The sequence below is a fragment of the Desmodus rotundus genome, chromosome 10, assembly GCF_022682495.2.
Source record: "Desmodus rotundus isolate HL8 chromosome 10, HLdesRot8A.1, whole genome shotgun sequence".
NCBI lineage: Eukaryota > Metazoa > Chordata > Mammalia > Chiroptera > Phyllostomidae > Desmodus > Desmodus rotundus.
In genome coordinates, this window is record NC_071396.1 from 19,968,991 (window position 1) to 19,984,477 (window position 15,487).

The following is a 15,487-nucleotide window of genomic DNA, read 5'->3' on the forward strand; positions in this document are numbered from 1 at the left end:
TCACCAGGGCGCACTCCTCGCCAGTCTAGTTGTCAAAACAGAGCAAAAGGATACATTTAGCCCCAAACAAAAGTACATCAGAAAGCAAAAGCAATCGTTACTAACATTTGCATTTATACTAGTAATTGTGGAGCAAAGATCTCCAACAGCAAATCTCTGTCATTTTAGTTTCCCCTTTCTGGGCGAGGGAGCAGCTCGGGCCTTAAGAGAAAGGATGTGCTGGGTGCACACAGGGAGTGAGGGAGCTGAGATAGGATCTCCGGTTGTCAGGGCGCTGCTTGGGGTCGGTGATATGCTTCCCAGTTTGAGTGGAAGTTCACGACAAAGGACAAAAGGTCGAAGGGCACACCGCGGGGGAGCAAAACAAAACAAAAACAGGAAGTGGCCAGCTCCGGGATTTTCCGTGGGAAGGCTGGGAAACATGTCTAGATATAGGAGGACAAGGAAGAAAAACGGGACCTTTGAATCTTTGGGAAGCCGCTTGAGATGCTAGGGAGTGGAGTCCCAGCAGGATCCCGCTGGGTGGAGGCGTGGAGGCGTGGAGGACCAGGCTCCCCAGGTGGGACCCCCCAGGGCCCCGGACTCAGCACTGGCTGTCCTTGGCATGCCAGCAGATTTCCCACTGCCTCCCTCTCTCGGAGGGAGAGTTTGTCATCTCTGTGTCCCTTAGAGAAGTGTGTTCACATGTGTCCTAATGCTGAAGTGTGCAAAGAGGTCTGAATAACCCAGAAAACACATCCAGCCTGTAAGGATCTCGTATATGTGGACACAGGGTGCTTAGAACAAATGGGAAACACATGTTCTACCTACCTCTCACTTTTAGGATGTTTTGCTACCAGAATTTGGAGCGGGTGAGGCTGGAGACTGGGCTGGGTGAGGCTGAGGGAGGCTGCTCCGGGATGCGTTCCCAGGGTGAGTATCGCCCCTCCCCCCTTGTGATCAGGGCGCGGCGGTCTGCTCTAGGACACGGTTGTCTCTCTCTCAGAGGTCCTCTGCCTGCTCAGAGGCGGTGAGTGAGAGACTCGGGCAGGGAGGGATGGGTCCTGGCTGGGGGTTGGTGCAGCAGAGGACAGACTCCTCATTGCTGTGTGTAAATCTCAGCTCTCCTCCAAGAGCAGAGGCAGATGTCCGATCTGCGCTGTGGCCAACCCTCCCCAAAGGGCTGGCTCGGGGCGAGCAGGGGGCTCAGTGCGTGCTTCCTGACTTCAGTCCAAGAGGCTGTTTGCCCACAGCAGGAGGGAAACAAAAATCTCCCGTCTCTTCCTGGCCATGTTCTGTTTTGAGATCTTGTTTTGGTACCTACTTCATCAAGGAAGTCAGAATTTTACGTGAAAAGAGAAGAATGTGTCAGTGTGTTTGTAACACGGTGTATGCAAATGAGCCAGTAAAGTATTTTGTAGGCAGCTGCCAGAGGTCAAAGGTCACCCTCCCCGGTCAACAACTATTTTGCTTAAACAGGCAAGCAGGACTGCAGGAAATGAGTTGCAGCAACCTTAACTCATGTGTGAAAGTTTCCAATTAAGAATTCAAAGGACTTGTTGTTTAGTGAAAAAGTGAAACGAATTCCTTTTTTGTGTTTCTTCACTTCCTTGGTGGTCCCTGGCTAAGAGTTGGACTCACTGCAGGAGTATGGCCGTCAGTCAGCTCCCCTGAGAGGGGGGTGTGTGGGAAGCAGTTACACAACCAGAAGTAGAGTCTGACCTACGGGAAAGGTAGTTGATCAGATCATCTAGTAGGCAAACTACTGCCTGGGCCAAATCTGGCTCCCAGCCTGTTTTTATAAATAAAGTTTTATTGGCACACAGTGCACCCACCTGTTTGTGTACTGTCTGTGGCTGCTTCCCCTGGTACAAGGGCAGAGTTGAGAACATATAGCTTGAAAAGCCTAAATATTTCCACCCTGGCTGGTGTGGCTCAGTGGATTGACTGTCAGCCTGCAAACCGAAGGATCGCAGGTTTGATTCCCCGTCAGGGCACGTGCCTGGGTTGTGGGCCAGGTCCCCAGTAGGGGGCGTGCGAAAGGCAACCACACATTGATGTTTCTCTCCCTCTCTTCCTCTCTCCCTTCCCCTCTCTCTGAAAATAAGTAAATAAAATAAAAAAAAAAAGCCTAAATATTTCTTCATGATCCATGCAAATACTCTTCTATGGCTGGGGGTATAGATTTCCAAGATTATTTTTAATGGCTACGTAGTATTTTACCAAATGTATTATAATTACTGCTCAATCACATCTGACTATCTCAGTTTCTTGTTTGTATTTATTTCTCACACTGTGATGGTCTTTGTACTTGGTGCCTTTTTCTGGTTGATCGGCCAAAGGTAAATTTCCAGTCTTGAAATTAAGGAGTCAAACGTTACTCACTAATGGAAATGCAGAGGGTCAAACCGCCTCCGCCTCCGGTCCCAACAGTGCAGGACCGGCCGCTTCCCACTCTCCGGCCAGCTCTGGCTACTGCCGCTGTGGATATTTAAAGCTCTGGTCAATCTGACAGGTTGAAACTGATGTGACATTGCTGGGTGGATTTGCATTTCCTAGATCATTTCCTTTTGGACGGTGCTGTCTGTGATTACACAGGAGCAGAAACAATGGCGTCACACAAGGCTCTCCCCCTTCCACGAGGGGCCAGGCGCAGAGGAGACCGAAGCTCCTTCACTGATTTTTCCATTCACAGACTCACTGGCCACTACGCTGGGGCACTTGATGAGTGGCCACTAGAAGGCCACATGGTCCTGGTCACAAAGGGGATGACATTTGTATCATGACTGCAAGGCTACTTGCAGGCAGAGAGCCTACTCCCCTGACCTGGTGGCGGCCCTGCTCTGGGCCGCACGCACCTGACCTCAGCGCCCTCGGTCCTGAAGGGACCTACCATTTCTCTCCCTCCGAGGACTGGAAGACAAGAGCTTCGCTTTAGCCCGTGTAGTCAAGGAAGCCGCTAGAGGAGTCGGAGGTGCCTGGTGCTGCCCATGACCTAGTGTGGGACAGGTTGGAGAGTAGGTGGCGGGAAAGCTGAGTGCCCGACCCAGCAGCTCTGTCCGGCAGCCTTGGCTGTGACCTCATGCCATGATGACCAGCGGGGTAGAGAGGGCTGCAGTGGTGAACTGCTCCTTTTCGGTCTGGCGTGCAGTGGTTTCCGGCCTCGCTGAGTGGCCGTTGCTCCATGGTGATGATTCATGGCATTTGGGAAGGGCGTCCGCGTTCTGAACAGGGAAGTGAAAAATAACACGGCCCAGGGCAGTGCCGGCCTGTCAGGGGCTGTCACAAGATGAGAAGCCTCGCTCTGGAAAACGTGGGGGGCTGGGGAGCCACGGTGAAGGCGGTGGGGGCTGCCGGCGCCGTGTGAGTGTGGCCCTGCCTGCTCTTCTTCAGGGCATCAGCTTTTCCGAGTGGCAGTCACGAAGTCGCCCCTCGGAAGTGGTGGCGGGTCTTGGCTGAGCTGCTGTGGGCGGGAGGAAGTAGACGGGTGATTCAGTGAGTGTCGGCTTCCTCTCTGACTCAGGGTTGAATCCGTTTCTTAGGGTGGTGCCAGGGGCCCATGTGGCTTTAGCTAGCTTCTTTGAACTTGGAGTCAAAACGGAGGCTCTGACCCCTGTGGTTGCTGGCCCTCCTTTGACCCTTTCGGGCGAGTGAGGGGATTCAGCTGGATTCTGCGGCCTCTCTGCACATCGGGCGGACCCTCTGACTTAGGCCTTCCCGTGTTCCAGTTTCAGGGAGCAGGGACTTGGTTCATGAGGCACCTCCTCGGTCTGCACCCACTTCGGGGGCTCCCTCCTGTTTGGGAGTCATATTCAGGCGAGTGCCTGGGTCCTGAGGGGCTCAGCTCAGGCAGATGTGAGATGAGGGAGCGGACAGCTGAGCTGGCTCTCCTGGAGGCCATTTGTCCCCTTAGCCAAGGATATGATGGGAGGGGCAGCTGCCACCTTCCCTCCAGGGGTCATGGCTGGCTTTTTAGTCGAGAGCATGGAGTTTTCCAAGGGGCTGTTGTTAGTGTGCTGCCAAAGGGCTGCCATCTGAAACCTGTTCTAAGAAACACTTCCATTATGCAGATAATTGCCTCTGCCCCTGAGAACATGGTCGGGAAGGGGCTGACTTGGTGAGGACTTGGACATCTCAAAACTGCAACAGGGCCTCTGTGTTCCGTGCCCTAATAACCTGGCACACTGGTCTTCTTCCAGGTCAGTTCTGCCCGCCTCCTTCCTGTCCCTTTGTCCCCTCCTGTTTCCATGGTCACTGCAGAGGTCAGCTGGTCCAGCTCAGGCAGGACGGCTGCTATGCAATCGGCAGGGTTTCAACGAGACTCTATTATTAGCCACATGCCAGAGAAATGCAACTCCACCAGCTGGGGCTTCCAGGGGGCTCCGTGTAACAACTGCGAGGGGGAAGAGGCTGTGAGGGCACCTGTCCCGGGGATGCGGCCCTGCCTGGTGCTCTCGCTAGTCTCACATCATCTTCCACCAGCTCCCAATTTCAATGTCTTGGATATGCCTTCTCCACACGGCAGGGAGTGTGCCCAACGGCAGCTTCTGCTCATCACTCCTCACTGCTCCCTCGCCAGAGGGACTGAGAGTGGGAGCGAGTCCCAGGGTGAGGCTGTGATGGCCCTCCCTGGGGTCAGGTGACTGTCACTGGCTCAATCCCTGTGGCTGGGGGAGGGTCTCTGAGCAGATGGCAGCTCACATCTGGACCCTACGATTAGTGTGGGAGGGAGGATTTTCCAGAAGAAGGGACTCCTGTCCTAGGCAGACAGACACCAGGCCACCAGCCCTGGGCCCTGCACTGCCTCCCCTGGGCCGGTGGTGAGGGACACCCCCTGGGGACGTGCGTCCTCTGTCCTAAAGGCCAGTACTTGAGAATCCGTGAAAGATGGGGTTTTTCTCAGGTACGTCTTTGTAGGGGTACATGTCTGAGGCCGCAGCTGTGTGGCTTTCTGAGCAGACTGCCTTGGAGGGTCTAAGCAACAAGGGAAGGAAGAACAAAGGAGCCATTCTCAGAAGCACGGTGGCAAAAATGAAACCGAATGAAAACCCCATAAAAACCCCTCCGAGGGCAGAGGAAATAGCAGCTCACTGCTCTGAGCCCCATGCTTGTTTGCAAAGCAGAGATTCCAGGGTAGGCCGTCCTGGGGCCGCCGTGTGCACACCGAGGGAGGTGTGCTGGCAGCCAGCGTGAGGGAGGTCGGGTGGTGCGGGTACTTGTGTGTTTGTGCGTTAGCTGTTCGATCGAGAGCTGACCAGGGCTCACGGGGAGCCTGGAAGACAGGGCAGGAGCTGGTTCAAAGTTTGCACACACGGTGGGATCAGATGACAGTCAGCTGGCCTGCCCCTGCCAGCTCTGAGTGACGGTGGCAGGAACTCTGGCCTCGTGGAGTCACAAAAGTACCCGTTTGGAAATGTCTGTGAAGATTGATTAAGTAAACACTCACAGCTCAGATAATAACAACCGAGCGACAGCTGAGGCGTTCGCAGGAAGTGGAAGGTCGCGCCGACGCTGCAGCCGGCGGGCCTGCTGTCTCTCTGTTCCTCTGCTCGGCTTCCCTGCTACGGCTGCAGTTTCGGGATCAGACACTGTTTTAAGGGGATGGAGTTGAGGATGTGGACACTTTCACTCTCATTGAACGGGTCTGACAAGATCTCAGGGACAGAGCATCACCCTGTCACTGCACAGCAGCTGGTGGGGGCCTGTGGCAGGTAGCCTCATCCAGCGAACCTTAGGTGCTGCTCGCGGGGGCTTTCCACCTGCTTTGTGGCCTTGGGATGCTGTGACCCACAGTGGAGTGTGTCTCCCTGCCCCCGGTGGGGCGGTGCAGCAGGGTGAGCATAAAGGAGAGTCTGCTTTCCGTCTGGGGGCGTTGCACCTCTGTGCACGGGGCTCCTGCTCTCAGTTTTGGACAAGAGCTGGCCAGGCTTCCCTGGGGCACATAGAGTAGTGGTCCTTCGCTGCTAAACTTCCCTAATTACCTCTGACACCCTGTCGTAGGTGGTGGTGGGCAGGAATGGCCAGCTCCTGGCTCATCTACGCTTCCGGACCCAGTGCGGTTCCTTGCTCAGCGCCCTGGGCTCCGGGGCCGGTTCCGATGTTTGTGCATCAGTTCATTCATTGTTGATCCATCCACATACCCATTCACTGGGGCTGCCACTGAGTCAGTCAGTCACAGCGAGATTGTCTTCTCATCTCTGATGTCTGCTGTCTGGTGCGGAGCTGAGCCCAAGCAGGGGCTCTAGGAACTTTGCCCCTCTTCCTCCTGCCCCTTTGTTATGCCTGAAGTCCTGACCCCCAGGGCCTCAGAAGGGACTGTGTTCAAACTCGGGGACCTGGAAGAGGTAATTAAGTTAAAAGGAGTTAGTTTTAAGTTAAAATGAGGTCCTAATCTAATCTGACTGGTGTCCTTATAAGAAAAGGGGAGGAAGATGCGGACACACCGTGAAGATGGTGTGAAGACGCACAGGGAGCAGCCAGCCATAGACAAACGAAGATGAGAGGCCAGAAACCTCAGAAGGAACCAACCTTGACAACGCCTTGGCCTTGGCCTTGCATCCCCCAGAGCTGTGACGAAATACATTTCTGTTGTTTAAGCCACTTAGTCTGAGGCACTTGGTTGTGGCAGCCTCAGCTGCCTGAGATAAGGTTTCGACACCTTCGGAGCATGTAATGGCCTGCAGTGTGCTAGGGAGTCTGCAGGCTTTCCTCGAGAATGCAGGGAAAGGGGAACAGCGATGGGCCCAGCCTCTCACCACACTTCTCAGGAGCCCCTCGCTGCTCAGCCTCTCCTTACCTCCACCCCCGAAGGAGAGCAGGATCTTAAGGGGAAATGAAACAGAAGCCACCCCAGCAGCCGCCACCCCACAGAAGCTCTTGTGATGTTGGAGCCTTTCAGAGAGACTCAGAAGCTCCATTCTCCCCGCTGGCTGCCTCTTCGTCCCCCAGATTCTCACTCAGCACCTGTGTGCGTACACATAGCCCACATCTGTGTGTCTGAGGACGGCCGGGGCCCACAGCTGGCGGCACGTTCTCCATGTGTCCCCAGCCCTGGCATCCTGGTACACAGTGGCTGGAAGGGGCCAGGACTGAGCTGGTCGCTGGACCCTGAAGTACATCCCTTGTTGCTCTTCGTGACTGAAGATGATGCCGACATTGTGTTTCCACACAGCTGCTGCAGGAAGACCGGCCTTTGATTTGTGGGCCTGGAGCGGGCTGTGGGGCTGTTATCTCTTCGTCTGTAGGAACCACAAGCTCATCTCATCTCGGAATAATCTGGAAATGTCTGGGAACATCTCTGAGCTTCAGACCTGTTGGGCCTAGTAAGAGGTCAGACCCATTTTCAAGGACCCAGTATGCAAAGTTTTTTTTTTTTTTTTAAAGATTTTATTTATTTATTTCAGAGAGAGAGGAATGGAGGGAGAAAGAGAGGGAGAGAAACATCAATGATTGAGAGAAACAGTGATCGATTGCCTCTTGTGCACCCGCAACTGAGGACCTGGCCTGCAACCCAGGCATGTGCTCTGACCGGGAATCAAACCACTGACCTTTCGGTTCGCAGGCCAGCTGAGCCACACCAGCCAGGGCCCAGTGTGTTTGTTTTGATATTTCTCATTCCTCTAGCATTTCCGATCAAAGACATTTTCCACCACACAACTGAATAGTAATCCTGTCCCCTGAAGAGCTCCTTTTCTCAAGCCAAGCTTAGCGCATTGATTTCAGAGGCAACTGGGAGTCTGGAGCTCGCTGTTGACCAACTGGCCCCTGTTGCGTAGTACAGGGTCCCCAAGGGTCTTTGGCAAAGACATGGCCGTCCACGTGGTTGCAACCAACTTCTGTGTGCAAGCTGGGGAGGGGAGTTTGCGCACGGTCACTCGTACTGGTAGTGGCCTTTTCTGAAGTGTGGTGGCATTTCTTCATTTAATGTTGATGTGAAAACAAGCTTCCTTTCTTCTCTACAGACAAACGACCACATTCCAGGGACCGGCCGAGGGCTTGCGCAGCAACGGTGTCACAAAGCTGCCCTGTGCGGGGCCCCTCCTGCCCACTTCCTCCTGCAGAGCCTTCCTCGGTGGGCCCTCGTCCCTGCCCTCTTCCTCTTCGCTCCCCACGTATTGCCACACAGGATCCCCCACTTGATGAGACTGGAGGTGTGCCCTGCTCGGGAGGTTGTCTGTGTTTTAAATGAGTGACTGCTGAACACCTGGGGTTTCAAAACCCAAAGAAACGGTCTTCCAGCGCATGACTAGAGCTGAGGGTTTCCACCTGGGCAGATGGGTCTCCTTTGCTTGCTCAGGGGACCAGGCCAGTCAGTGGTCAGCCTGCTCTAAGTCCAGTGTCTCTTAAGTCCTCCTTCCTTGGTGAGTGTCTGGCATGAGGCAGGTGCCCTCTCCAGCAAAGGCCACAGTGTCACCCAGGATAGTTACGATGTATCTTGCTGCCAGCGGAGCCTGACCTGGGCTCCTGGTGCCACCTCTCCGCCGCTCCCTCCAAGTCCCAGAACTATATTGATCAGAAAGCAGATAAGAAAAGGCAGCTCTGTATGCTTCCAAACCCAGGCCCTCTCCCCCCGTACTTTGATTTCACAAATATTGGTTACCAGGCATGTGTTTTCAATGACCTGGTGACTCCCGGCTGCTCCAGCCAATGGAGTCAGAGCTGCGATCCTCAGATAAAAGGCTTCACGGGGCATGACTCATCCTTGGAGACCTTGAACTTGCCTGGCTGTTGTTAAGTGCCTGGTTCTGTAAATATTGACAGTTAGAAATCATCCCAAGAGCTACCAGGCAGTGATCTGGAAGGGAATGTGTATGAATACGACCAGCGATTAGGCAATGCTCCTCCTTTGCTAAGATGCAGCCACTGATAAACATCACCCCATTATCTCTCTTCCCAATAGTGGCTCGACTGCTTGCGTGTGACTCACGGTTGGTAGGTGATGGGGTCTGAGTCAGCAAGGACAGTCTGGTCTGCTGCAACAGAGAACGAACGGCTTCCCAGGCCACTCCAGGCTCCAGGTTCCCGGCTTCTTAACAACCGTGGCTTTGCCAATGAGGAGTTGCTCCAAAGCAGTCACCATCGCTGAGACACTGAAGAAGGCACGGAGGGCTAAGGTGCAGAATGGTACTTCTCACCATTCCGCGCCGACGTTTTCACTCCTGCTTGTCCTGTGGGCACCTTTGTGCTACAGCTCACCCATGGGCGCCCCTCCGCCAGGGGCGGCCTCTCCAATCAAGTCAACGCCCTTGGGCTTGTGGGTGCCATTCTCCAAGGAGGCACAGGGTGCATCTCTGCTTGTGCAGAAATGGGTTCTGTCTCTCACCCTCCCTTTCCAACTACTTCGAATAAGTGCATCATTACCCAAATGTACACAGATGCCTTCCGATGGGCTGGCTGTTTGGTTTATTGAGTGTTATTTTTGGGCAGGAACTTCCCATCTGAGTCACAGTCCTTTTGAATGGCCCTTGTCTATTTCCTACATGGCTCTGGGCTGAGGGTCCGTCTGGCCAAATCAGCGCTTTTCAGTTGGCAGGTTTTGAACTTGAGTCTTTGGCAGACTGGTATGCTGGCTGACAGCATTGCCCTTAGTCAAGGGGTCGTGCACACGTCTGTAGCCCTCCTCAAAATCACTCGGCGTTTACTGTGCTGCCGTTGTGAGATCTGAGCCCCGCTGGTACCGACGCATCAGGAAGCTGCACAGCCTGAGACGGAAGCGTCACTGGGGCAAGCGTGCAGGGAAGCAGGTGCGACCTCCACGGGAGCCATCTCTGCCACGACCTGGCTGTGTGACTCCGGGCAACTTACTTAAGTGCTCTGAGCCTCAGATTTCTTATTTGTCCAATGAGGATAACAATCCCTACCTTGCAGGGCTAGTGTGAATCGAGATAAAGCATTTAACACACACACGAATCATAAAAACTGCTCAGTCAGTTGTAGCTGGTATTGTCTTTAGTACCAAGTCCCTGTGAAAATGGATGCTGCTAACAATTTGCGTTGGCGTGGATTCAAGTTATGAAGGACCTACCGTAAGTCTGACGTCTATATGCATTGCAGCAGCCCCCCAAGAAGCTGTTTATCCTCGTTTTACAGAGGATGAGCCAGAGGCTCAGGAGTCCAGCCAGCCAGGAGTGGAACCAGGTGTCTGTGGCCGTGGAGAGCATGTGCTGGCTATTACCTGTGCCACCTTCCAGGGACACAGAGGTGTTTAGCAGAGACGGGCACCTTGCTGTGTCGGGAGGACACGGGAGCATCCGCTTTGTCTCTGTATCCATGATGTGGGCACGGACTGGTCTGCGTGCTGTTAGCCAAACAGCTCACAAAGCTCTTGCCCAAGCAGTTGGCAGAGGCTTCACGTTCTACCCTTTTGTCCAGGTAGATCACACACCTGCTGGGGTGCAGAGTGGTATTCCGGGACCTGTCCACAGTCCTGATTTTTAATGGAACGTCAGTGGGTGGGTGATGGGAATCCAGTCTGCTGGGATGTGTGGGGTTGCTGAGGGTGGGGCCAGGGTGCCTGAGTAGTGGGAAGGGAGCTCAGGTGCACAGTCACCCTTCTCAGTGCTGGTGCCTGGCAGGACAAGGGCCGTGTTCAAGCAAGAGCTCCTCCCCCAGGGGCCCACTCAGTGGAGCCCGCCCACCTCTCTCCCGGGAGACTTTCACAGGAGCCGACAGGATTCCCACGCGTGCCCACATGGGACACATTACTAATGCACGTCTGTGGTGTCAGGGCTGTGTGGAGGTTTGAAATAAAGGAGACGAATAAATAAAGCAGAGTGACGTGCAGAACTTGAAGGAGAAAGAAGTCCCTTGAGGTGGCCAAAATGAGTAACGTGTGTCTCCCGGGGAGGAAATGTGAGGTGCGGGGAGGGATCTCCGTCGTGCCGGGGCATCGCAGAAGCACGGACACTTCGATCGGGAGAAACCTTTGCTCCTTGTTCCTCTCTCAAAGGTGAGAGAGGCCCACAGGCCCACTGAGGACAGGCCCCTTGGTGTCGCTTCTGCTAATCCAGGTCCCTTAATGTCTTAGAAGTTTGGACTATGCTCCCAGACAGTGCAGAGAAGGCCCAGCAAGGCTGGTCTGGGGTGGTTTCTGCGGAGCAGACACGAGGCTTATGGGGCTTCCTCCGAAGGTCTGGTGCTTCTGAGGGAGGAGGAGCAGCAGGGAGGTGGGAGGTGACCAGTCATGCTGCGTGGACAGCAAAGCTCCATCTTGCCCTAGGGGTCTCTGCCCGTAAGTCAGCAGGAGAGCAAGGGTCCCCTCTCAGCAACGACCAATGGAGGCAGGAACGACTGGATGGCGAGATGGGGCAGGCAGGGCCATGACGAGGCCCACTGTGACCAACTTTGGAGACATGCCTGGGTTGTTCCCATTGCAGACCTCCTAAAGCCTTGGGGCCCAGGGCTCTCTTCTTCACTGCTCCAAAAAGCTGACACACCTTCCAGCTAGTTCCTGCCTTCTGAGGGAGCCCTGGGAACTGACCTCGAGGATGCTGTGCAGATACCCTCAGTACCTGGTACGTGGGACGTGTTTAATACATTCATCTAGTGTTGTCATCATCACAGAGTCTTACGTCAGACCCCTGGTTTGCATGGACGCTTCAGAAGTCTGTTCTCTTTCAAAGCAAATAGTTTTTATCCCGGACATGCTCCCACCCCATCCTCCTCACCTCCCAGAAAGTTTGGGCTCATTTTTGCTTCCTTTGTGCTTAAACAACTTCATTCCTTTTATTCACTCAGCTGCTTGTTCAGCCATCCTTCCAACATTTCTGCTAAAGACCTGCTGTGTGTGCTCGGCCTGTGCTACGGCTGAAGCGCAGTTACCTGCTCGTGCCACTCCACGCGCGACCCCCTACCCCACCCGCCCACCGCACACTCGGGACTCTCTTTCGGGTTTTGTGTAAATTTACTCGGTTTTTGGTGTGCTTTCTTTTTCGTCGCCAATATGCTTTTCACAGGAAGCTCATGCTTCGGAGAGAGCGTTTGGAGGCTCCGATTTACCAAGTGCTCCCTGCCCCAAGGTCCTCTGCTGCCTGCTGTCCCAATCAGAGAAGGGATGAGGGAGGAGCCACCACACTCCTGGGCCTGGGCCTGCTCCCCCGCCCCCCGCCCCCCTTCCTGGAAGCAGACTTCCTGACCTGAGGTCTGGGGCAGATTTCTGCTGTTAAAGAGCTTCCCTGGACAGAGCAGGGCAGGGTCAGGGGACTCTCCACCCCAAGAGGGCTTGCTGAGGCTGCATGGCAGTTAAGAGCCGCAGGGGCATTGTGCTCTCCACCAGCGCTCACACCCGTGACCACTGCCAGCCGCCCTGCCAGGGACGGTTTCCTGTGGCCCTGCTGGACCCGGTGCCAGTGAAAACAAGCCGGAGGGGAAACACAAATATTGCGGGGCCGGGCTGGACACGCTGACCTGGCCTTGGAACCCTTGTTCCAGCGCAGCGACTTTCAGCCTTTCTCACGTCACGGCACACATAAACACATTACCAACATTCTGCAGCACACCAAAAACATGTATATATATTTTGTGGGTCTGACAAAAAACAAAAACCCCCCCAAACCAGGTATAATTTTGATTCATTCACACCAGACAGCTATGGTTGGGTTGGCTGTTGTCATTCTTTATTCGACAAGCTAAGGGAAAAAGAGGTCAGCGAGGCTGACTAACAAGTCAGGTATTGCATGTTTTGAAAATCCTTGGGGCACACCCGTTGAAAATCGCTGTTCCAGATCACTCTGCGTTCACACGGGGGCAGCTGCTGCCGCCTCTGCGGAGTGGAGGTGGAGGAGGCACAAGTGAGGGGACCAGGGGAGGGGCCGGATGGAGTGGGGCAAGGCCAGCTCCAGGAGTCTATTTTGGGCCGTGCCACCGCCAGACGAGGAGGAATGCGCCCTGGTGGCTCCTGTTCGATTTCCAGCTGCCTCTCCCCTCCTCCGGAGTCACATGTGTTTTTGGCTTGCCAGTGGAGACGGTGGCTGAGGGTCCCCCGAATTTGCGGAGTCTGTGGGCTATGTTGTAAGACAACGAGCCATTTTCCAGAGCCACCCCGTGTCCGCTGTCTCCTTGCCAGGGGGAAGGAGGGAGGAACAAGAGGCGAGTGTGGGCGGAGAGGGAGCAGGAGGGGCCGCAGCCGAGGGAGAGCGACCTCTTGCTGACGTCAGGCCGGGCCCCCGCCCCGGGGTAACAGCCACCCGGCAGCCCGTTTTGAAACCTGTAGCCTGCAGCCTGTTGTTTTGTTTTGGGCCGTTCTCCCCGGACCAAAGGGCCATTAATTGTGGGGCGTTTGAAAGCTACCTGATTCCCTGAAACAGAGGGGATTTCCATGAGTCATAACTCAGCCCGCGCTGGGGCGGGGCGCGGCGCTGCAGGAACCTTCCAGGAGCAGTCGGCCGAGACCAGGGCGCGGGACAGGCCGTCACGTGGCCAGGGGCGCCCGGGGCGGGCAGCTGGGTCCCGCCCCCTGCCCGGCAGCCCCCGCGTCCGCGCGCCCCCCCCTCCTCGCGCTTCTCCCACCCCTGGGGGCCGGAGTTCACCGCGCCCCTGCCTGTCCCGCCGGAATCCACCGCGCCCCCGCGCCCCCTGCTCTGCCCCAGGCCGCTTCCGTGCAGCCCGCGCTGGCTTCCCGGGGTGACAGCAGTGCTTTGGTGCGCGGTAACTTCTTTCTTGGGAAATGTAGCATCCCAGGGACGGGGGCGGCCCTATCTCCTAAGCTTCTGCGAGACAGCCACCCTTTTGGTGCATTGGCCGCCCAAGGCTGCCCTTTCTGAAGCCGTGACCCCGCTTCCCAGAAGCACCCCCAGCTCTGTGGTCTAGACCGCAGGGCCTGTTGACAAGCATAATCGGAGCTGGCGTGTGTAACTCGAGGCTAAAGAAATATCGATTTCACCACCCACGTGGTAGAGTTCAATCTGCTTTCTGGCCAAGGCCACACGAGTTAATTTTTATCCTAGTGAAAAATAATAAACACGGCGTTAGCAACTAAATGTTTATCAAGTTGCAGTTCATTTGCAGCCAGATCCTTTTCCTCCTGCATGTTTTTACTGTTAGCTGATGCACGGGGGTGCTTTTCCTGAAACCATATGTGACTGTTTAAGGCCCGGCCTCAGGAGCATTTATATGGCGCTTTTCACCTTAAGTGAATAATATTACTTGGCTATTTTTCCAGCCATGATCCTCCTGTATCTCATTTTAATGGTAAAAGCACTGCCGTGAAGAAAGGTTAGCCTCTTGTTGGGGATTCCCCGGCCGTTCAGAAATGGTGGTAAACAGAGGCCCTGAGTTTTAGTTTTGTTTTCCCGTGCAGCACTAACCTGTGTGTGCCAGCCACATGCCCCGCACAGCTGCCCTCGGGGAGTTTCTCTTCCTCCTTTTGTGGGAGTTCATACCAGTGGAGGTGGCCAAGCAGAGCTGTCAGACGGAGCAGGAACTCTGAACAGGCAGCTGCCACACCAGCTGAGAGGAGCCAGGGGAACACGTAAAGGTGATGGAAGCCCCTGGCCGCCCAGCTGCCCGAACCACCCAGCTTTCCGGCGGATGCTGTGACTCGTGTTGTCTTAGCGGAACTGGAGAGGCTATCTGGTGGGTTCATCCATCGCTTATCACCAGCCCTCTGTAGCCAGAACAATGCTTGGGCTTTGCAGGCAAAGCAAGGGGCTCCACAGTGACTCCCGCAGGCCTGAGCCTTCCCAGCCTCCCCGTTCTCCTCCATTTGAGGCTGTGATAGAGACCTTGATGTTGCCACATGTCCAGGGTGGACCTGAAGTGGCTGCTTGGGGAAAGGGAGGGGAAAAAGCTTGCCGAGGCGGCAGCATAGAGCAGAGTATAAGTCAGGCCTCTATTCCATCTCTCCCCCCTCCAGAGATGAACTCACTTTCTCGAAACCTCCATTTTCTCCCCCGTAACAATGAGGGGGCGGCAGGCCGTCCTTCAGAAGGCTGGTATGCACAAAAGGGCTTGGCAGCCGGGAGACACGCAAATGCTCTCATTAGAAAGAGCAGGCTTGGCAGGGGCTGGCAGGCAATGGGTCAAAGGCACCACAATGTAACTGCAGATCTGAAGCAACACCCCATTTCCCAACGAGCAGGTTACAAAAGTTTTGTGTGTCTCTTTCCTTGGCCAGCTTGACTATGTACACTTTTAATGATGCAAGTGAAATAGTTATAAAGTTAACCTACTGATTTAATCACGTGCACATTTAAAGTTGCACGCATAAGTACACGTATTTAGAAAGGTCGCCCTATTTTGACTCAGACTCTCTGTCATCAGTCAAGCCCTTGTTGAGTGATGTCACTCAGCCTTCCGGAACACACCCTCTCGCTTCTGCCCGAGTATCTCTGAGATGTCGTACCTTTTGAGTTTGTAGGTCGTGGTCACTGCAAACGCTACTTCATGAGCCAAGTCCACACACCATGTGCGAGTTCCATAAAGTGGACTTCTTGTGCTGCCTTTGCAGGCGGTGTTAATGGGGCTCTGGCCGTGCAAGGAGAGTCCCTGCGTTTGGACCGTGCACACTGAA

At 54.9% G+C, this 15,487-nt stretch overlaps 2 long non-coding RNA genes across 4 annotated transcripts; one reads left to right on the forward strand and one right to left on the reverse strand.

Annotated features, from left to right (window-relative positions):
* Positions 1-359: 359 nt before the first annotated feature.
* On the forward strand, positions 360-10,746 carry LOC123479880 (uncharacterized). Of its 2 annotated transcripts, none has more exons than XR_006655679.3 (4): positions 360-559; positions 824-912; positions 7,941-8,339; positions 8,879-10,746. It is a non-coding gene; the product is annotated as an uncharacterized lncRNA (long non-coding RNA). The 2 variants fall into 2 exon arrangements; XR_006655678.3 differs by having other exon boundaries at positions 375-559; positions 7,941-8,129.
* A 1,831-nt stretch (positions 10,747-12,577) lies between these two features.
* LOC123479879 (uncharacterized) lies at positions 12,578-15,099 on the reverse strand. Of its 2 annotated transcripts, none has more exons than XR_008425451.1 (3): positions 14,843-15,099; positions 14,283-14,424; positions 12,578-13,034 (listed from the first exon to the last, which is right to left on the reverse strand). It is a non-coding gene; the product is annotated as an uncharacterized lncRNA (long non-coding RNA). The 2 variants fall into 2 exon arrangements; XR_006655675.2 differs by having other exon boundaries at positions 12,578-13,274.
* Between the last annotated feature and the right edge of the window lie 388 nt (positions 15,100-15,487).